This window comes from Bos javanicus, chromosome 28 (assembly GCF_032452875.1).
Source record: "Bos javanicus breed banteng chromosome 28, ARS-OSU_banteng_1.0, whole genome shotgun sequence".
Lineage (NCBI taxonomy): Eukaryota > Metazoa > Chordata > Mammalia > Artiodactyla > Bovidae > Bos > Bos javanicus.
In genome coordinates, this window is record NC_083895.1 from 42,993,207 (window position 1) to 43,016,362 (window position 23,156).

The 23,156-nt window shown below is 39.6% G+C and overlaps 1 protein-coding gene across 2 annotated transcripts in view; it reads left to right on the plus strand.

The window, feature by feature from the left end:
• The window catches only part of BMPR1A (bone morphogenetic protein receptor type 1A), a 142,844-nt gene that overhangs the window by 76,629 nt on the left and 43,059 nt on the right, over positions 1-23,156 (plus strand). For both annotated transcript variants that reach the window (XM_061405562.1, XM_061405563.1), the window contains exon 2: positions 5,377-5,491. The gene's annotated coding sequence lies outside the window, so the exon portion shown is untranslated. The remainder of the gene's footprint in view (positions 1-5,376; positions 5,492-23,156) is intronic.

A 23,156-nucleotide genomic window follows, 5' to 3' on the forward strand; every position in this document is an offset into this window, starting at 1 on the left:
GATTGACTGGTTTGATCTCCTTAAGATCCAAGTTAATAAAATGATTCTAGGATTATTTCATTCAGGTATCAGTTCAGTTCAGTTTAGTCGCTCAGTCACGTCCGACTCTTTGTGACCACATGAATTGCAGCACGCCAGGCCTCCCTGTCCATCACCAGCTCCCCGAGTTCACTCAGACTCACGTCCATCGAGTCCATGATGCCATCCAGCCATCTCATCCTCTGTCATCCCCTTTTCCTCCTGCCCCCAATCCCTCCCAGCATTGGAGTCTTTTCCAGTGAGTCAACTCTTCGCATGAGGTGGCCAAAGTATTGGAGTTTCAGCTTTAGCATCATTCCTTCCAAAGAACACCCAGGACTGATCTCCTTTAGGTTGGACTGGTTGGATCTCCTTGCAGTCCATGGGACTCTCAAGAGTCTTCTCTAACACCACAGTTCAAAAGCATCAATTCTTTGGCGCTCAGCTCTCTTCACAGTCCAACTCTCACATCCATACATGACTACTGGAAAAACCATAACCTTGACTAGACAGACCTTTGTTGGCAAAGTAGTGTCTCTGCTTTTTAATATGCTATCTAGGTTGGTCATAACTTTCCTTCCAAGGAGTAAGCATCTTTTATTTTCATGGCTGCAATCACCATCTGCCGTGATTTTGGAGCCCCCCAAAAAATAGAATCATCAAAATTTTAGAGAATCAAAATTCTCCAAGCTCGGCTTCAAAAGTATGTGAACTGAGAACTTCCAGATGCTCAAGCTGGATTTAGGAAAGGCAGAGGAACCAGAGAACAAATTGCCAGCATCTGTTGGATCGTAGAAAAAGCAAGAGAATTTCAGAAAAACATCTGCTTCGGCTTTATTGACTACACCAAAGCCTTTGACTCTGTGGATCACAACAAACTGGAAAATTCTTAAAGAGATGGGAATACCAGACCACCTGACCTGCCTCCTGAGAAACCTGTATGCAGGTCAAAAAGCAACAGTGAGAACTGGACATGGAACAATGGACTGGTTCCAAATCAGGAAAGGAGCACGTCAAGGCTCTATATTGTCACCCTGCTTATTTAACTTATATGCAGAGTACATCATGAGAAATGCTGGGCTGGATGAAGCACAAGATGGAATAATAACCTCACATATGCAGATTATACCACCCTTATGGCTTCCCTGCTGTCTCAGCTGGCAAAGAATCCTCCTGCAATGCAGGAGACCTGGGTTCAATCCCTGGGTTGGAAAGATCCCCTGGAGGAGGGCATGGCAACCCGCTGCAGTACTCTTGCCTGGAGAATCCCATGGACAGAGGAGCCTGACGGGCTGCAGTCCATGGGGCTGCAGAGTTGGACACGGCTGAGCGACTGCACTGAACTGAAGTAGCATCACCTCAGACCCAGGTCTTCCGTCGGTTGGTGCGGTCGCTCCTGTTCTGCTGGGTTGTCCTCTTAGACTTTCTCTTTCCTCGTGGTCCTAAGATGGCTGTCATAGTTCTGCTTAACAATTCAAACCCAAAGTTGCCTGAAAAAAATACGTATTTTCACTTGGGTGTCTTTTTTCATCAGCCCAGGAAAACCTTTCCCCAGGATCTCTTCAGCAAACTTAGTCTCTTGTCTTACTGGCCAGAACTGCATCAGATGCTTATTGCTAAAGCGTTCATTGGCAGGAGGAATGAAAATTGCCACAATTGGTTCAGACTAGAACTTTTTAACCCTGGTGTTAAATATCCTTTTGTCTTATCTCTTTTGGAAGAAGCTTTTTTCTGCATGTCTTTTGGTTCTCTGCTGTGGATTAGATAGGTAAGTTTTTCTGGACAGCTTAGTTTCATATCACTGAGTTGTTCCTATTCAGTACTTCAGAGCAGCTAATATTTGTTGAAATCATACTCTATATCATTAACTGCGCTAAATTCTAGGATACAACGAAAAATAAGAAGCTTTGAGCTTGATATGAAAATATGCTTAGGCAGAAGAGTGCTACCATAGAATATACACTAAAGTTCATTTGTATTTGGGGTTTAATGCCATTGTTTTTAATCTTTAGTTTTATGAGAAAAGGCATCTTAAGTTTCAAAATCAAGCTAATATTCAATTTATAAATGAACTTTTGGAACAGAATCTATTTAAAAGTTGACTTTCCCTTTCTGTATTAAGTGGATTACATTCTTTATTATAGAAATGCATTCCAAACTTATCTAGATTATACTGTTAGAGTTACAGTAAAACTATATAATGGTTTTCTGAAGCATAATGTTTGAGTTTTTCAGTTACTATATCAGAGGTTTTAATAGTAATAATACCTTTAGTTTAGGAGCCCTTCTGAGGTATTTCATAAAATGATTATTGTATAATTTTCAATTTTTGAAAATAGTTTTTTAATTGCAGCTGTGATGTTTATAATAGTACTTGTACAGTATGTGGGATGCTTTTTATGAATGCTAAGAGAGGGAAATGAAGAAAGAGGAAATTTGAAGTGGTGGAAGGAAAAATGTATAAGCAATATCTAATTTTGTGAATACTAAGAAGCTACTAGTTTTTGACATCTGTTACACATTGAAAAGCTATCAGCTTCCCTGATAGCTCAGTTAGTAAAGAATCTGCTTGCGATGCAGGAGAGCCCGGTTCAATTCCTGGGTCGGGAAGATCTGCTGGAGAAGGTATAGGCTACCCACTCCAGTGTTCTGGCCTGGAGAATTCCATGGACTGTATAGTCCATTGGGTTTCAAAGAGTCGGACACAGCTGAGCGACTTTCACTTTCACAAGTTGAAAAACAGTCTTAAATTTTGTCTTAGACTGAGTATCAAAACCATGTTTATACTAGTTTTTTTTTCAAATCTTATTAATATAGGTGTTAATGGGTAATGTTCTAATACTTCAATATTCTTCATACTTCATACTTCAATATGATATCCATAATTGATGTTTGTCACTGATGGATTCTGTGTGGTTAGTGATCTTTAAACTATCCCAGTGCTTTAAGATTTAACCACTTTGATAATTTTGAAGGGCTTCAAAACTGAGAGGGATGTGTTCATTTTGATGGCAAAAAAGAAAAAGATTTTTGTAAAGGCAATATGGGATCAAAATGAACTTTTCCTATGTTTGCAAATACTTATTAACTTTGAGGAAATACCTTTGTTCGCTCTGAATTAGAAAGTATTATAATATATCCAGAAGGATTTGATTTTCATTTATTCTGAGTCATTAAGAAGTTCAAATGTGTTTTTAAAAGAATTACCTTTTCCTTAATGGATCTTCCAAACCTAAGAAACTTGAAAATTTCAGGCACAAAGTCTTTGGTGAAATTAATACTTAAAATTGTTCCGTGTTTGGTCTTGACTGGATCCAGTCACTATTAAACACAGTTCATAGTGCTAAAAGCCTGTGGCACGTTGTCTTATAAATTGAGTGATTAAAGTCGATACAAGCGTTCTGCCTGTGTGAATTCTGTTTCTGTGCCTGTACGGTATAGATCTCTGCTTAAAGGACTGTAATCGCCAAAGCTAGAAAAGGCTTTGCTTTTACTCACAGTTTCTAGTATATAAAGAGCGGCTTGCAGACCTGCATCGTGAATCGCATCCTGGCCTTTGGTTGTCTTTTATTTTCCTGTTAGGAGTAAAGTCAAATCTTGCGTGGTTTTCCTTAGCCGGTCTTAAATTCAGTCCTTGGAAACGCTTTTCTGAAGTTTATGATTTGTCATGTCTTTGTACATGTGAGAGGATAGAGGGAAGATAGATCAGAGTCTTAGACTTTGCAGATGGTATATTTGAAGAGTCTTTTTTGATTATGTATTTTCCTTTTTTAAATTATTTTTAGATTTAGCCTAAAGCTTGTAACTTTTTTTTCACACCAAGGAAAAAGTGTTGTAATAAATAGTGCTATAATAAACAATGATTGGTAAGTGGTTTTCCTGCTAATTTTATTATTATTTGATCCATTGGAAATATCTGGTAGAACTAGAATCAGGCCATATATTTTTAAACATAGTCACTTTGATGGGACTTTAAAACTTTATGAGAATAGGTTAATTTGAGCTTTGTTTAATGTAATGATTTCCTCCCCTCTCTTCTTCCATATGCCCTTAGGGAAGAATTGGCAAAGAATGGCTTTAGAGGAAAATCTTTATGCCTTTTCTAAAGTGGAAACAATGCCTTTTTTTTTTTTTTTTACTATTATTGTTATAAGGTAAATTTTTTAAGACTATGATCATCTCAGAGAAGGTGGGGGGGAAATGCTAGATACCAGGTCTCCATTACTACCCTCCTTTGTTACTATGAATGATGGTCTAAGTTTTGGTCATATGAGAACCCTGAAAAATATCAGGGACCTGGTGAGGTTATAGGTAACTCGTGCATTGGGAAGACTGTTAAAGGCTTCTAAATGCAGACAAAGCATTACTAATTGCTTTCAGGGTCGGTCTGTCTTTAGTTGGACCATGAAAGATTTAGCATGGCCCTATGGCAGCCTGTCTGCTGAGTGGAGACTGTTGTCTTTAAGAAAGGCTATCTGATACGCTGGACCGTTTCAGGTTGCCCCAGTTTACATGAATTTAGTCATTATTGCCAAGACTACTAAACCTCAGTGTGACACAAATGGTACTTCTAAATGGACTTGAAGACAAAGGCGTTTTGACCTTGCAGTGGGACATGAGTAATGTTCATACAGCTTAAAATTTTTCTTTTTACAATAGGAAACAGAACACTGTGCTATTTGAAGTTTCAGTTAAAAGATACATTCAATGAAATTATTTTTGTGATCCCTAAATAAGCAGTACACCTGTCTTTAACTAAATTACAGGTTTTGATGGCTTCCTTCTTCTGTATTTATGAACGTTGTCTCTTAGAGCAGCAGGTCACTGATGACAGCAGTAGCACTGGAAGCCTGTGCCCTGGACGCAGAGCCAGCAGCGCAGTCAACTCTTGGCCCTCGCTGTTCCTAATGTTCTAGGTTGAAGTCTGCCTGGAATTAAAACTGCTAACTGAGCCTTTGTGATCAAATTGAAATACTAGCTGGGTGATCAAATATATTTTTTCTCAAGTAGGAATCCTAATATTGTAGAGTTGTAAATTTTAGTGCTGCTTCTGATGTTCTTGTTTTTCAATTTGAAATCTGATTTTTTTCCCCCACAAAAGCTTATTAGGCTGATACAGAACTTCACATGTGAGTAATTTTTTCCACAGAACTGTTATGTTATAAAGTTGAAAATACTCAAAATTTAGAACGTCTTTGAGTAAAGGTTTGTAAAGTGATAGTTTCTAAAGTGCCATAGAACTTTACATTAAAAATGTATAGTTTTATGCATGATAAAATTTTATCATTTCTTCTACATGTGTTATTCTGATAAACAAACATTCTTTCAGTCTTAAATATATTCTTTTTTTCTAAACAGATTTATGAAAATATGCATCAGTTTAATACTGTCTTGGAATTCATGAGATGGAAGCATAGGTCAAAGCTGTTTGGAGAAAATTGGAAGTACAGTTTTATCTAGCCACATCTCTGAGGTAAGAAAAAGACTTAAGAATATAATTAATTTGAAATTTCTCATTTCTTAGCAATTAAAAATCATCCTATTTTATCACTGCAACTTTGTTATCTTCTTTATTCTTGAATCACCTTCCTTATGAGTTCTTAAGTAGTTACAGGATTTTATCTCTTTATAAATGTTGAACCTCTTCAGGAGTAAAAAGTATTTATTATTAATATAGCTTTCTTTATTCTAATTGGAGAAAATAAGCATTAAATGATGTATATAATTACTTCTTTCCTCTGACGATGACAAAACAGGTTAGAATAGAAGATTATATTAAAATGAATGTTTACATTATTCTGAAGCTTACACATATTTAGAATTTAGGATAAAATTGTTACTTTGAATAATAGATCTTTGGAGATAGAATTTATTGAAAGAAGTGGAAACTGCAGTAACATCAGGGACAGGGGAGAAGCCATTCTAAGACAATGTGGATAGAGAAATCAAGTTCATTGTTTTCAAATCCATAGAGACTCAGATTATCAATAAAAGGTTTAATCCTTTAGGAATCTGTATTAAAAACAAACAGGTAGAATACATATGTTTTACTTTTTCCTCTTTAAATAGTAGAGTTCGCTACTGTTTGCTAGTATACTTTTTCCTCTTTAAGTAGTAGGTTTTGCTCACTGCTTTGCTTCCTTGCAGTATTCATTCATCCTCCTGTCCCTTGTAAGCCGGTCTGTTTGCTCTCTTGAGGAATAGTCATGATGTTCTAACTGTCTTTTGTCTTTTGTTAGGTTTCGCTCTGTGATCACTGCGCTTGTTGCCATTTTTCCTTTCATGAAATACTGGTAGCTTCTATAACCCTGAGCTTTTCTATTTCTACTTCTTTAAATACTCCTTCAAATTTTTTTTTCCTATTTTTGTTTGAAGAATAGTTGTCCTATTACTAAATAATGACCTTCCCTAAGATTCTTATCTCTGAAATTCTTTTTTTAATGTCTCTCCTGACTTCTTGATTTCAGCAGTTACCTCTAAAATGATCTCTCTCAGCCGCATGTCTCTGCTATGACAGTATTCTAAGCTTCAGCACGTGTTTTCGACTGCTTGCTTCACGCATGGTGCTCCCACTTTGTTTTCGACTGCTTGCTGCACGCATGGTGCTCCCACTTTGTTTTCGACTGCTTGCTGCACGCATGGTGCTCCCACTTTGTTTTCGACTGCTTGCTGCACGCATGGTGCTCCCACTTCTGTTACTAGACCTCTTTGTCACCTGTGCTCACAGCCTCAGTGCAGAATCGGATTCTTTATCTTTTCCTTGCTACTCTTAGTCAGAGATCAGGTCCTTTCAGCTTTACCTCTGTATCATGAATGTTTTCATCATCTCTCCTAATTCTCCCATCACCATCCACGTTTAAGTTCTTCAGCATTTCACCTGAAATATTGAAGGACTCCCCCACTTATTGTGTCTCCTCACTCTTTTTTTCCATCTACCGATTGCTACCAGCTTATGTTTTCTGAAAGGTATAATTGTGCCTGTACTGTCAGTGACTCGTAGTTAGCCTGTCAAAGTAAGGACAGATTCCTCTAATGAAGTCTCTCAACAGCATAGCATTAAGTGAAGCTTTGCTTACGTCTAGCCACTTCCTTCTCTCTTAAACACTTAACCAAACACCTGTTCTGCACCAGGCATTAGGTGCTGAGAATACGAGATGTTCAGTAAAAATGAGTTCCTTACTTTACTCTCAAAGAATAATCTGTTTAGAGATGAGTACACGAAGTTAATACAGTTTGAAAAGTGTTGTGTGAGATTGGGAAAGTATGTTGGTGTCATCTAGAAGGGCTCCACCAGTATTGTTAGAGGAGAGAACTGTCAAAGTGGCTTCACATAGGAAATGGTGTTTGAGTGCAGTCTTAAAGGATGAGTAGAAGATTGCTGGGACTTCCCAGCAATCTTGGAAAAGAATTGCCTTACCAGTTGGCTCAGTGGTAAAGAATCCACCTGCTGTGATGTAGGAGATGCAGGTTTGATCCCTGGGTCAGGAAGATCCCATTGAGAAGGAAATGACAACCCATTCCAGTATTCTTACCTGGGGAATCCCATGGACAGGGGAAGCAGAGGAAGTAATTTTGTGTGATTTGAATTCAGGATATGAGAGAGGGTTTGAATGACAAAGCTGAAAGAGCTTGTTTGTGAAGAACTCTGGATGCCATGGTAGGGAGTTTAGACTTCATTTTGTGAGTAGTTGGCAGTCTCTAGAAAGTTTGAATCATAATTGTGTTTTGTAACAATTAATACGGAGATCAGCCCTGGGATTTCTTTGGAAGGAATGATGCTAAAGCGGAAACTCCAGTACTTTGGCCACCTCATGCGAAGAGTTGACTCATTGGAAAAGACTCTGATGCTGGGAGGGATTGAGGGCAAGAGGAGAAGGGGACGACAGAGGATGAGATGGCTGGATGGCATCACTGACTCGATGGATGTGAGTCTCAGTGAACTCCGGGAGTTGGTGTTGGACAGGGAGGCCTGGCGTGCTGCGATTCATGGGGTCGCAAAGAGTCGGACACGACTGAGCAACTGATCTGATCTGATCTGATCTGATGTGAGTGATAGTTTGGAAGGGGGAGCTACCAAAAGCCGAGAGACAATTAGGATACTCTTAATTGTTTCAGTCAAGAGGTAATGAGAATTTTAAGGTAGGGATCAACTTATCTGAAGTTGCAAAAACCTTTAAGTATTGATTATTCAGCAAATATTTAATTTTCTTCTTCATACTGCTTTGCATATATGATACTCTTCAGCTGATGATTTTAAATTGACCCGTGTTTTTCCTCCTTCTGCTAATATTTCTTTCCAGGCTTGTTTTTCCCTATTCTTCTAGTTTAAGGCCCCAGAGCATTAATTTTTGTTCTACAGAATATTGCTTTTTGGGGATTCCTGTTGATCTGTGTAACAACAGTCACAAAGGAGAAATCAAAAAATAAAGAACAAGGTCCTCACGTTAGAGGAATGCAGTGAGGACTCAGGGAGCTCGTAAGGTTGTGGGAGTCGCTAAGCTTGAGGTAATAGAATTCAGTCAGAGTGATGATAGTGGAAATAGAAAAGGAAAACTGGAGGAGGTATGTTGTGAAGGAAGAAGGGACACTGATTTGTGACTGGATGTTGAAAAGAGATAATGATGCCCACGTTTTTTATCTGGATAGCAGGGATAATAATGTTGGGCATAATGAAGAGCAAACAGAAGTAATTCTTTGAATCTGGTTGAATCCAAGTTTCCTAAGTTTAAAGAAACATTAACAGTGATGTTCTGCTGTATTGCTGGTCTCTTCATTTGTTTCAGATCAGATCCAAAGAAATCCCAGGGCTGATCTCCTTCAGAATGGACTGGTTGGATCTCCTTGCAGTCCAAGGGACTCTCAAGAGTCTTCTCCAACACCACAGTTCAAAAGCATCAATTCTTCAGCGCTCAGCTTTCTTCACAGTCCAACTCTCACATCCATACATGACCACAGGAAAAACCATAGCCTTGACTAGACGAACCTTTGTTGGCAAAGTAATGTCTCTGCTTTTGAATATGCTATCTAGGTTGGTCAAAACTTTCCTTCCAAGGAGTAAGCATCTTTCAATTTCATGGCTGCAGTCACCATCTGCAGTGATTTTGGAGCCCAGAAAAATAAAGTCTGACACTGTTTCCACTGTTTCCCCATCTATTTCCCATGAAGTGATGGGACCAGATGCCATGATCTTCGTTTTCTGAATGTTGAGCTTTAAGCCAACTTTTTCACTCTCCACTTTCACTTTCATCAAGAGGCTTTTGAGTTCCTCTTCACTTTCTGCCATAAGGGTGGTATCATCTGTATATCTGAGGTTATTGATATTTCTCCCAGCAATCTTGATTCCAGCTTGTGTTTCTTCCAGTCCAGCATTTCTCATGATGTACTCTGCATATAAGTTAAATAAGCAGGGTGACAATATACAGCCTTGACATATTCCTTTTCCTATTTGGAACCAGTCTGTTGTTCCATGTCCAGTTCTAACTGTTGCTTCCTGACCTGCATACAAATTCCTCAAGAGGCAGGTCAGGTGGTCTGGTATTCCCATCTCTTCCAGAATTTTCCACAGTTTACTGTGATCCACACCATCAAAGGCTTTGGCATAGTCAATAAAGCAGAAATAGATGTTTTTCTGGAACTCTCTTGCTTTTTCCATGATCCAGTGGATGTTGGCAATTTGATCTCTGGTTCCTCTGCCTTTTCTAAAACCAGCTTGAACATCAGGAAGTTCACGGTTCACATATTGCTGAAGCCTGACTTGGAGAATTTTGAGCATGACTTTACTAGCGTGTGAGATGAGTGCAATTGTGCAGTAGTTTGAGCATTCTTTGGTGTTGCTTTTGCACATTGTTTCAAGCCTTAGCATACTGAAAAGGAGATACTATTTAAAAAAGAAAGTATTGCCTCTTTACAAGAGTAGTTTGAAGAGAGATAAATAGTATTCTGCACATGTTTATCTTCTGTTACACTTTAGTGCTGTGTAAGATTTAGTAAAATATAAAAATGTTTGAAGTATTTCTGCAGGTCTAATTCTGACGCTCTTACTGAAAGATGGCATCTCATTTATTAGAATTTATTCCTAAATGAATGGAGACCTGTGAAGATACTCATTAAGCAGAACTTGATGGTTCCTTATTAATAAATAAATGTTAGTATGATTATATACTTAGAGAAATACCTTATAATGAGATAATGCTACCTCATAATAAATATTAAACTGACTAGTTTTAATGCTTTTATTAAAGTTCTTTTCAACTCTTAATTGATGGTTGATTTAGGACTTTGCAATATTCAAAATATTTCAACATGGTATATTGAAAATAAAGTAGTCAGTCTCAGTTGCCCAGTCTCTTCTTTTTTTTTTTTTTAATCTTTAAATTTTAAAAAATGTACCAGTCATCTTTCATTGGCCATTAATTCTCAATTAGGATGTAAAAGGATTCAGCAGATACCAAGTTCCTCAAAGAGAGGTACAGGGCAAAGATGGTCATGGTAAAAAATTCAGAGTGCCCCCTTCACCCTGGCGCTCATCAGGAAATGCTCTGAGGGTTCTTTTGGAGGTAAAATCCTGCATCAGTGTCCAGTGTGGCAGCTCCTTGTCTTGGCATCTGTGCGTTTCTTCTTCACTGGCACAGCCAGCACCATCTTGGTGTCTTGGATGTTCACTGTCACCCAGTCTTCTCTAAAAGTTACGCTTAACTAGAAGCTGCCTATTCTGATTTTCAGCGTTAGCCTTTCCTCTGTTACCTGAATTCCCTTTAAATGCACTGTATTTTTTTAGGCCCATTCCAAAATTTTGGGTTCTGGCTGTAGGGACCTGTTGTTCAGAGACAAACTAGTAGATGTGAAGGACAGTTGTTTCTGTCCTGTGGACCGATAACAAAGGGACCGACAAATTGTCACCCATTCCTTGAAGCTCTGGGAGGCGTCCTCAGGGCTTCTAAGCCCTCCCAACTGCAAGGTCTGTCAGCAGTGTGGCAGGTGCCAGTTGCTTGTAGGTCTGCTAGAGATTTATTGTTTAGATGGAGCAGCCTTTAGAGGCCCTGCATTGCACAAAGCGGTTGCCATTCCCAGCTTGGAATTGAGCTTCATCCTTCCTGTTGGTCTCTCCTTGGACTCCATTGAAAATGTTTTCCCACACCTACTGTTTTCTTTAGAGAAACCTACAACTCATAGTCTCAGAAACGTCCCACAGGCCTTGCCCTCAGGCTCTTTGGTTATTGTGCTCCTCCTGAAAGGGAGACAGAGACAGTTTCTTCTCATTCTCTTCAGTTCAGACTGCCTCCTCATAATGAAGACACCTTTGTTCTTTGCTTAATTTAAGTTTGGCTTATATTCTCCTTGCTCACTTACCTGATCATTCTACAGTTTGGATGCTTTTAGGTTGGTTTGTATTCCTGCAGCTGCATATGGTATTGTGGGAAGAGCCTGCCACAAGATTTCCAGTCGCGTCTTTTTATGGTGGCTCAGAGTGTGAAGAATCTGCCTGCCTGCAATGTGAGAGACCTGGGTTTGACCCCTGGATCAGGAAGATCCCCTGGAGAAGTGAATGGCTACCCGCTCTAGTATATTCCCTTTTGTTCCCCTCCCATTCTAGTATTCTTGCCTGGAGAATTCCATGGACAGAGGATCCTGGTGAGACAAGGTCCATGGGGTTGCAAAGAGTCAGACATGACTGACTAACACTTTCACTGTCATAGTGACATTTCAATTCCTGGCTTTATCCTCCATCCTAATACTTCTCTTCTGTTCCACTGTTTTATATTTTTAATGGTTTATAAGGTAATTTCCAATCTAGGTTTCTCAGATAGAAATTCTAGTTTAACTTCTGAGTTCATCTACTTCCTTCCTTTCCTCCCTCTTTTCCACTTTCCCATCTATTTTTTTGTGATTAAGTGTCAGAGTAGGTCTAATTATCTCTTTTCAGAACAGTTTTAAAAAATTTTTAAAAGATCACATAAATGAGACCTGCATAAGCTCTTACATGCAGTTCTGAATAGAGTGCACCAAAGCCTAAGGCCCTCGTCACTGTCCTCGTCCCATTCCCTCCTTACCACGCTCCCCTCCACCCAGCTGGCATCTCACTGACCTTTACGTTACCATCAGGCTGTTGACTTTTAGGATATATTTTTATGAGATTATACATAATGAGAATACTTGCCTAAAGTCCGTGTGAGGATTAAATGAATTAGTACATGTCAAGTATGTATGACATGTTAGATTTCTTACTTGATAGTATAAAAACAGTATTGTAAGAAAAAGTAAACTTAGAGCAAAGATAGTTCAAAATATGAAATAAACCAGAAATATTGGGAAAAGGGGGGCTTTTGAGTATACTGAGGTTCCCCGTTTTGTGACTTGAATCTAAATTTCTTCTCTGTACCATGTAGAAATCACCAGAAGATGATGATATGGGGAGCAAAGTTCCTGAGCTAGTACTTAGGATTGTTGGCTTTAGTAGCTGGCAATAGGTTTGGAGATGCATTGGTACATGTCAGTATACTTATAAAGAACTTCTAGAGTTTATTATGTGATTTTATAGTTGATTTAACTCCCCAGTTATGTTTCCCTTAAGATACTAATATTTTTATTCCTTTCATTCACTTATTGAACACTTACTGTTTTGGTCAGTAACGTGCTAGAAAGTAGAGATTACAAGTGCTGCAAGATAAGTCAAAAAACATCTCCTGATAAAATAAGTGTTATGAGAGGAGGGACCATGTCTTTTGATTTACTGTTGTATAATCGGTGTGAAGCAAGTACCAAATAATTAATAAAACTTCATGAATGAGTGTTTGTTGAGAGCTGTGGTGCAGCTCTGCTGCATGCTCTGGGTGCCCTAGTGCAGATAGGCCGGCTCACTCACCTGATACACAGGAGTCAGGACTGCTTACGCAGAGGGGAGTAGAACAGGTCTGAAGAGTGAACCGTAGTTAACCTGGTGGGAAACAAAGGAAGGAACAAAAAGAATGTGCAAGGGAGTCTGAAAGGGATGCCTGTAAACATAGAGGCTTCAGTGACTTCACTAGAGTTGGATCATTGTCAGGGTATGAGAAGTGAGGGGGAGGATGGCGTTAGAAAGCCTGGCAGAGGCCAGATCATAACAGTTCTTATGTCTTGGTAATTTCATTCTATGAAATGAGAATATTCATAGATTTTTTTTAAAAGCAGAGACCATGACAAGGTCATTTAGTTTTAAAAGTTGTAAATTGAAATGTTAGTCACTCAGTCACGTCTGACTCTGTTTGACCCCATGGACTACAGCCCGCTAGGCTCCTCTGTCCATGGAATTCTCCAGGCCAGAATACTAGAGTGAGTTGCCATTCCCTTCTCCAGGGAATCTGACCGACCCAGGGATTGAACCCAGGTCTCCCGCATTGCAGGCAGACTCTTTACCGACTGAGCCACCAGGGAAGCCCTTTTTAAAGGTTAGGTCTGGTTTAGAAGTTAGCATTCTATTAAGTTACATTCTCTAGGCTGTACAGTTCAAATGATCATAGCCAGATTATTTGTCAACCAATACCTTTCAGTTAAAACTGCATGACAAACAGGACATACAGACACACATCTGGAAACTTAAAAGCCTACCTCTATAAGTCCCACAGGTCAAAGCTGAAACCGTAACGCAAGTCAGAAAACACCTGGGCCTAAAGAGTAAAGAGAATCAGGGCGTATCAAGCTCGTGTGGCATGCTGAAGCTTGCATTCAGCTCCGCTCAGTTCAGTCACTCAGTCGTGTTCGACTGTGTGGAACCCCATGGACTGCAGCACACCAGGCCTCCCTGTCCATCACCAGCTCCTGGAGTTCACTCAGACTCATGTCCATCGAGGTGGTAGTATCATCCAACCATCTCATCCTCTGACGTCCCCTTCTCCTCCTGCCTTCAGTCTTTCCCACCATCAGGGTCTTTTCAGATGAGTCAGTTCTTCACATCAGGTGGCCAAAGTATTGGAGTTTCAGTTTCAGCATCAGTCCTTCCAGTGAATATTCTGGACTGATTTCCTTTAGGATTGACTGGTTTAATCTTGCAGTCCAAGGGACTCTCAAGAGTCTTCTCCAAAACCACAGTTCAAAAGCATCAGTTCTTTGGCACTCAGCTTTCTTTATAGTCCAACTCTTACATCCATACATGACTACTGGAAAAACCATAGCTTTGACTAGACAGACCTTCAGCCACTGTTTCCCCATCTATTTGCCGTGAAGTGATGGGACCAGATGCCATGATCTTAGTTCTCTGAATGTTGAGCTTTAAGCCAACTTTTTCACTCTACTCTTTTCACTTTCATCAAGAGATTCTTTAGTTCTTCTTTGCTTTCTGCCATAAGGGTGGTGTCATCTGCATATCTGAGGTTATTGATATTTCTCCCAGCAATCTTGATTCCAGCTTGTGCTTCATCCAGCCTGGCATTTCTCATGATGTACTCTGCATATAAGTTAAATAAGCAAGGTCACAATATACAGCCTTGACGTACTCTTTTCCCAATTTGGAACCAGTCTGTTGTTCCATGTCCAATTCTAACTATTGCTTCCTGACTGGCATACAGATTTCTCAAGAGGCAGATCAGGTGGTCTGGTATTCCCATCTCTTTAGGAATTTTCTGCAGTTTGTTGTGATCCACACAAAGGCTTTGGCATAGTCAATAAAGCAGAAGTAGATGTATTAAAAGATGAGAACATTAATAAAGTAAGCCCCTAATTTAAACTAGGAAAAGAACGGCAATATAAACTGAAGTGAAGTGAAGTGAAGTAGATAATAAAGATAAAAGCTAACACTTGTAGAACATTTGTTACATGGATGTGCCTTACAAGGATTATCTCATTTATAACAACACTGTGAGGTGTAGGCACTATTATTATTCCCACTTTACAGATGAGAAAACTGAGGGCTTCTAGCTAATGAGTGATAGAAGTGGGTTTGAAATTAATGGGGAAAAGACTTTTATGATACGATAGAATTAACATAGCTAAAAGTTGGTTTCTTGAAAAGACTAATAAAATGGACAAACCATTTGAATGACAGATCAAGAAAAACCCAGGAAGCACAAGTAGTATTGGGAATGAAAAGGAGGACCTACCTTCAAATATAAAAGAGATTTTTTAAAAATAAGTGATACCTTGAATAGCTTTAGGCCTAAACATTTTAACAATATTTCTTCTTTTTTTCATTTTACAATTTAAATAAAACAACAGTTTAAAAAATGTTACTTAATAAAATTGATTGTGGCTAAACAAGAAACCTAGATATTTCTTTTATTATTAGAGAATTTTAATTTGTAGTGAAAGATCTGCCTCCTCCCATACACTCACTGATAAGCCCATGGCTCAGATAATTTTAAAGGTGAGTTCTATCAAACTATTCATGTAGTAGATATGTCCAGATTTACACAGACTATTTAAGAGAATAGCAAAATAAGGTTCCTCAGCTTATTCTATGTGAGTAGTATAACCTTGATACTAAAAGTAGGCATGGATAATATGAGAAAATAATTACAGGTCAGTCTTTCTTAGGAACATGGATATAAAACCTAACAAAATGTTAGCAAAACAAATCCAGTGGTGTTATTGAAACATGATCATGTCTAAAATCCTGCAATACAATTCTGATACTGCCTACTTGCTGTTATGTGTTGGACTCCACAGATTTAAGGGCACAGTCCCCAACAAAACCGTGCTCGCTTGAGATGCCAGTCACAAGTTTGGGTGTCCCCAGGCTACTCACACTTCTGACTAACTGGCTGCAAATCCAGGAGGATCCCGTGACCACCCTCCCACCCCCAACCCCGGCCCTGCAATTTGACAGTTCATTTATATGACTCACAGAACTTAGTATTATAAAGATACAAATTGGGACCAGCCAAATGAAAGAGACACACAAAGTGAGTTTGGGGAGGGTTCCAGATGTGGAGCTCACATGCCCGTTTCCCCTGGAATCAGGGTATGTCATCCTGACTGTGTGTCAATAGGTCACTAGCCAGGAAGGTTATCTGAGCCACGGTGTGCTGTTCTTATCGAAGTTTCATTAGATAGCCATGATTGAACAATTGGCCACATGATTGAACTCAATCTTTAGCCCTATCCAAACTCCCTGAAGATTGGACTGGCTCAAAGCCCGAACCCTCTAATCATATCACTGGTCATTTTGGTGACCAGCCCCCATCCTGAGTCATTCATTAGCATAAACTCAAGTGTGATCCATGAGGCTTGTAAATAACCAAGACAGTCCTGTTACCCAGGAACCAGGCACAGAGACCAGACAATTATTATTTAATAATGACAAAACAGAGTTTGTCCCAGAAATCCAAGAATGTTAGTGTGTTAATTATTATTGCTGCATAACAGTTCATCCTAAAACCTAGAGACTTGAGGTAATGAAAGCTTAAATTAACTGACAGGAATTCAGGAGCAATTTACTGGGTGGTTTTGGTTCAGGATATTTTGTGAAACTGTAGTTATGTCAGCAGGGGCTGCTTTCATCTGAAAGCTTGACTGGAGGAGAATCCACTTAAAGATGGCACCTTCTCTTGGCAGTAGGCAGGAGCCTCTGTTCCTCACTGCATGAGCCTCTCTACAGATTCTTTGAATATCTTTGCACAATGACATCTGGCTTTCCCCAGAATAAATGGTCCAAGAAGGAGAGCAAGGAGAGAGCTGCACTGCCTTTTGAGACTTAGTCTCAGAAGTCATGCTGTGTCACTTTGACTTTATTCTGTTTGTTAGTAGGGAGTCACTCAGTCCAGCCCACTTTAGAAGTAATTAGATTCCATCTCTTGAAAAGAGGAATATGAATGAAGTTGGGAATCCCAGAACTACCATAGATGGGTTACTCTTTAAGAGAGCTCTTAATATGGATTATTGCTAATTAATTTATGCATTAGCACATTGAAGGAGGAAGCCACTGTGATAATGTCATTGGGTGGAGAAAAAACTCTTGATGAAATTCAGCCCCATTTATGATGAAAACTCTTAGCAAATAAAGAATAAAAGGGGACTGTAATGTGAGAAAGAATACGATTAAATTTATGATTAATTTAGGAAGAATGGATATACATGATCTTGAGGTTTTCTGTGTATCATGTGGTGTATTTTTCCATGTGTTAAGTTTATTCTCCATCCTTCAGCAGTATTTTTAAATTGTTCTTAAATGCCATTTGGAAGTACAAAATGGAAAAGTACAAAATCCCGAGGGGACTACCAAAATCTCTACCTGACTGCCATTAGACCCAGAATCCCACTTCAAGAAATCTGTCCGTCAGAATTATTTACCCAGACAACAATAACCAAAGCATCTATTCCGGTTTATTTATTGCAGCGTTTATTGTATCAGAACATGGGGACAGCCTAAATGTCCATCAGCGTGAGAAGGGTTAAGTACAGCTGTAAAATATTCAAAAAGTGGAACACTGTGCAACAGTGAAAGTGAATTAAAAAGAACTGTGTGTGGCTCTGATGGGAACCACAATGTTGAGTGAAAAACAAGCAAAATATTAAAATACACACATAGTCATGGAATGATTCAATTTTTATACATCTATAGCAAATTTAACAGTATGTAAAACAGTATTGCTTGGGATATATACCACGTAAAATAAAGATATATAAAGACAGCACTGTTAGATGCCACAGTCAGAATAACGGTTCCCTCAGTTCCGGAGAAAGCGTGCAGTCTCAGTGATCCTTGCCCCGCTTTAGTCAGCGCCTGGATAATTCTTAGGTGATGTCTTTAAGGCACGATATTCAGTGAGTATAGTTCATAGACTCATAGGATATGAGAGATAGAAGTCTTCATGGTATTAGGTATTTTAATAAGTGAATTTAATAAAATGGTTATTTTATTTCAGATGAGGAAACTAAGGTCTACAGAGGGAAGTGAGTTGTCCAGGATCAACTCACCAATTAGACAGAATTTGCAACTGCATCCTAGGTCTCCTGACTCTTAAGACTATGTTCCTTACAGTCCTTTCTTTAATAAAAGTGTAAGTTGATAAGTAGTTAAACTAGATATCTTAGAGCTGAAAGAAAGATACTAGAAGGGAAAAAAGGGACATTAATGTCAAGTCTGCCACAGAACTCCTTTGTAAAAACATTCTAAACTAGCACATTTTAACCTAAAAAATGTTCTGACAGTGTAAAGAAAAGGGAGATGTTTCATCTAAAAGGCGGAAAACCTCCTAGATTTCCAAGCGTTTTGCAATAATACGCCCAAATTTGTAATCTTGAGTGTTGTTTCTTAGACCTATAGGTTTGCAAGGTTTCGTTTCCTATAGTTTGTGGTTCATGCTTGTCAGGGAAGAACTGTTAGCAACCTGATTTTAACACCTTCTAGTCTTATTCGAGGCCTTTGGTGAGTTTCAATTTAATATAAATATTACCTTTGAACTCTTCCTCTGTCTGCTGTAAGTGCAGATCGTGTCTCTGCAGTTGAGTGTAGACGATGCTTTGAAGTCCCCTTCATCAGACCACATTGTTTGTTCCCAAAAAAGGACTGTATTTTCTTTTTGTCTGTGGTTATTTCCACAATTATTTAACTTGCTAAAACTATTGGGTATTGTCAGATTATAACCCAAGCCATTGTTTGCCTTAAGCAATATTTTAGATCTTGGAAAACAGTGTTTACTTAAACACGTCTTTCTTAAGACCTTTTAATTTGTATCTTAAACTTGAGTATATCCACCGAAAACAGTGGGAAAAAATTGTGTTGTTTTTTTTTTTTACTGGATCTTGACACAAGTCAGGACTCAAAGTGAACCAAAGGAAGTGGTGTGGTTTTTGTATCATTTCAATTGTGTTGAGATAAGGAAATGGAATAGTTTATCCACAGCGAAGCCCTTATGGGAAAGTCTGGTTTGTATATGAAAGTAAAAGGAATTGGCATAACGTTTTAATTCCTTTTGTTGTATTCAGTCATTCCCTCAGCAAATATTTATTTAGTACCAACTATGTGCCAAGCACTGTTCTAGTTGCTAGAAATACACAGTGAAAAAGTAGAATTATACCCCTGCCCTTACAGAGTGTACATTCTGGAGCAGGTGGCAGGCAATGAAACAAATAATAAATTATATATTAAATTACAGGGTGACAAGTGCTAGAGAGAAAAATATCAGGGATGGAGTATGGGAATGCCAGGGCTGCAGATGGCATTACAGTTTTAAATAGGATGAGCAGGAGCACTAAATAAGAAAGGGATGTTGAGTAAGCACTTAGAAGAGGTCAGGTAGCAAGTCATACAGGTAGATGTCTTGGGGAGGAATGTAATAGGAAGAGGACCTTGCTAGTGCAAAGCAGGACGTGTTTGAAGAACCAGGAGGCCCTTGCTGCTGAGGTAGAGGAGTTGGAGTCTTACTGGCCATTGTAGACGTCAGTTTTTACTCTTGAGTAAGTTGGGAAACCATTGGGAGGTATGAAAATATGCTTTCTGTCACCACTTTGGCTGCCATGTTGAGAATATACTGTGCATGGATACGGGTTGAAGCAGGGAGTCCAGTTCTAGGAGGCTTTTTCGGTAATCTAGGCAAAAGGTGTTAGCGGCATGGACCAGAGAGATAACAGTGGATGTCATGAGGAGTGCATAGATTCTTGATATATTTTGAAGGAAGAACCAACGGGATTTGTTGACCTCATGGATTGTGGAGTATGAGAAGGAAGAAGGGAGTTGTTAAGAATGACTCCAAGGTTTTAGGTCTGGGAAAGTAGGAGTAGAGAAGCTGTTGTTGGGAAAGACTGAGGGTCTAGCAGACTTGGGGGATAAAAGGAGAAAGACCAGAGCAATAAATTATAAGCTGCTAATTATATTAAGTACATTTTTACGCTGTTTGAGCTATCTCTTGAAAGTAATTCTACCTTGTACCAGTCTCTCTCTTTTTGGCATATGTGTTATCCAGTATCTTTTCTACTGACCTAACTCAGAATATTCAAGTATACTTTCTCCTTTAATCTTCTGTTATAACAGAAGAACTGACTCTCTCTGACCTAGAAAATAGAGAGAATTTATTGGCTGTTAACTGAAAAGTCCCTGAGTAATTCAGACATCAGGCAGAGTTGCTTAGGCAGCTCATTGGTAGCTCCGAGGACCTGGCTGCTTTCAGTCTCCTGGCTCTACGTCTGGTTTCCCTTCAGGTCCCGACACTCTGCCAGGAGCTGCAGTTTTCTTATTCATATTCAATCTGAAAGAAAGACTTTGTCTCTACAGGCCCCCTTAGACACCATGTAAGAACAGTTTACCACTGAACTTTTCATTGTGGCATAGAAGATAGAAGATGCTAATTGGCTTGGCCTAGGATGGGGCCTCTACTCCTGGAGCTTCAGGGAAACCCTATATACACGGCATTTTTGAAAGCTGTAGGTAGAAAAAAAAGTGGAGGAAAACGCTTGATTTTTAAATTCCTTTTGCATTGTACAGTCTCTTTGGTTAGCACAGCAAGAATATGATTGTTCTGGTAAAGAGGTCGAACGAGAAGAAAAAAAAGTAAAGCAAAAATAAAGTTGCATTCAGACATTAGTTTAAGATAATTTTGCTTCTAAGAGGCTTAAAACTATTGCTTTGTGAACATCTAGAACCCCAGAGGAGCCTTCAGATAATGGTGGGATCTGGGAAACTCCCCGGCAGTCCGGCAGTTGGAATTCTGCACGTGTCACTGCCTAGGGCAGGCTCAGTCCCTGGTCAGGGGACCAAAACCCCGCGAGCCTCGCAGGGCTGCCGTGCTCCCCCCAGCCAAGAAAAAGCAATCTGACCGGCCGTTCTAGTAGAATAGGTGTTTCTCAGCAAGGAGACCCTGCTGGCCTCTGGCTGGGACAGTCCTCTGCTCTGAGGGACTGTCCTCGCTCAGGGCGCTGCGTTTTCCGCTTTGGCCTCTGGTTACCATGTGTCCTGTCGCGCCCTAGTTACTGGTCCAACCAAAGTCACCTGTGTATTTCCAGGTTTTCGTAGGGAGGTACAAAATTGAAAAAACTTGTGACTTTCTGGAAAAGTGTTTCGTATGGAGAGCGTAAATACAGATATACTTTGATTTGGTTTCCTGAGTGAGATACGGGTTTGCTCTTTGTTATTCTTGAAGTTCTGCTTTCATTTTTTTTCTCCCTAGTTCTAGAGATTAGATATATTCTCCTTAAAATTTGATTTAGCATTTGAATTAAACTTTTTTGGCCACAGGGTTTTACTACGTTAATTACAAAAGTTTTAAAATTAAATATAATGTTGCTAAGGAGAAGAGAAATCTGTTTTGATAGCCAAATTCAAGCATTTTGACTTGGGTCACATGGGTTAGAATAGAAGGACCAACCAGTCTTGAACAAATTTCTAACTTTAATAGGTAAAAATTATTTGTGGTCAGAAAAATGAAATGCACTGAGTCTAGAAGAACTCATTCCTAAAGTCAGAATATCTTAGAATACTCTCTGAATATCTGTTAAAGCTCACTTTATAAGCACTTAGGAAATGTTAGACATCTTTGATGAAATAAATGTATATAAAAATATCGATGTGGTATGTGTGGATATAGTCAGTCACTTGCTCTCTGAGATCTGTTTTCTGAAAATAGTTGTATCGATCAGGGCCCAGTCAAGAATGTTGAAACCACACTGGTTATTTTAACAGAGAGAATTTGGTGTAAGGAATTAACTACACAGGTACTGGAGGATTGAAAAGCCAAAGAAACATTGGAATTAAAACAGAAATACTAATTGTGGGAAACAAATACACCCCTAAAGGTTGAGGTTTCAGAACCTAAAAGCTTGGAGAAAAACTGCCCTTGTGGAGCCCTGACCCGGTCCTCTATGAAGGGAGCTCAGAGCCCAGCTGTGCTGGCCCCAAGAACCTGCTCTGGGGTCTTGAAGCACTGGCGCTCGGACCCTGGTGTGTGGGCATATCTGGATCTGAACAGGGCCCACAAGGCTGGTTCTGGGAGTATAGAAGGAAGCTGAAAACTGAATCTGCTGCTGCAGCCACGGCAGAGGATGTCGTTCAGGTAACTGACCGGAACAACAAACAAAATCAGGAAGATGGAAGTTCCTTCTTCCTTCCTGCAGCCTTCTCTAGTTCCCATTGGAGCCAGCTGGTAAAAGACTTGTTGTCAGATAAAAAACTTGTCCCAGGTCAGCACAGCAGTGGTTAGGTTGTTTGGTCGTTTCTTTTTTTGGAGTGGGGGGGGTGGGGGGGGTGTTATTTTGTTGTCGCTGAAAAGCAGCAGTGTAAGGAGCGCAGTGTAGTTTTTTTTTTTTTTTTTTTTTCCCTCAGTATCTGTCTCTCTTGACTGAGTGGAATTTGGGCCTTCTCAGCAGCAGACTTGCCACTTACTGGTTTTGTGAACTTGAGCAAGTGTCTTAATTTTGCTGAGCGTCACTCTCTTCTGTGATGATGAAATAAAATCTTACGTGTGTCGATCTTACACGGCTCAGTAGAAAATCGCTCCCTGTTTCCCTTTGGATGTGCTTGTGCTCAGTCGCTCAGTCGTGACCGACTCTTTGCAACCCTGTGGCCTGTAGCCCGCCAGGCTCCAGGCTCCTTTGTCCATGGGGATTCTCCAGGCAAGAATCCTGGAGTGGGTTGCCATGCCCTCCTCCAGGGGATCTTCCTGACCCAGGGATTGAACTGGAGGTCTCCTGAATTGCAGGTGGATTCTTTGCCGACTGAGCCACCAGGTTTGATGTACTTACTTGTGTGCTTATTGGATAAAACACTGCCCTTGGGAATAAAAGACCTGAGTTTGTAGTTTTTCCTTCAGGTTACTAACTATGTAGAATTCAGCAAGTCACTTTAGCTTCTTGAACTTGTCTTCTCTTTAAAAGTAGGAATAATTTTACTTACCACAAGGGTCATCTATATATGGTGTGAAAGTGAAGTCGCTCAGTCGTGTCCAACTCTTTGAGACCCCATGGACTGCAGCTCACCAGGCTCCTCCATCCATAGGATTTTCCAGGCAAGAATACTAGAATGGGTTGCTGTTTCCTTCTCCAGGAAATTTTCTTGACCTAGGGATTGAACCTGGGTCTCCCGCATTGTAGGCAGACACTTTACCATCTGAGCCACCAGGGAAGCCCAATATATGGTGTAATGCATGTAAAACCAACTTGCACATTATAAAAATGGTGATATGCTAACGACATAAAGTTGCCACTAAATACTATATATGAGTTTCTCTCATTTAATT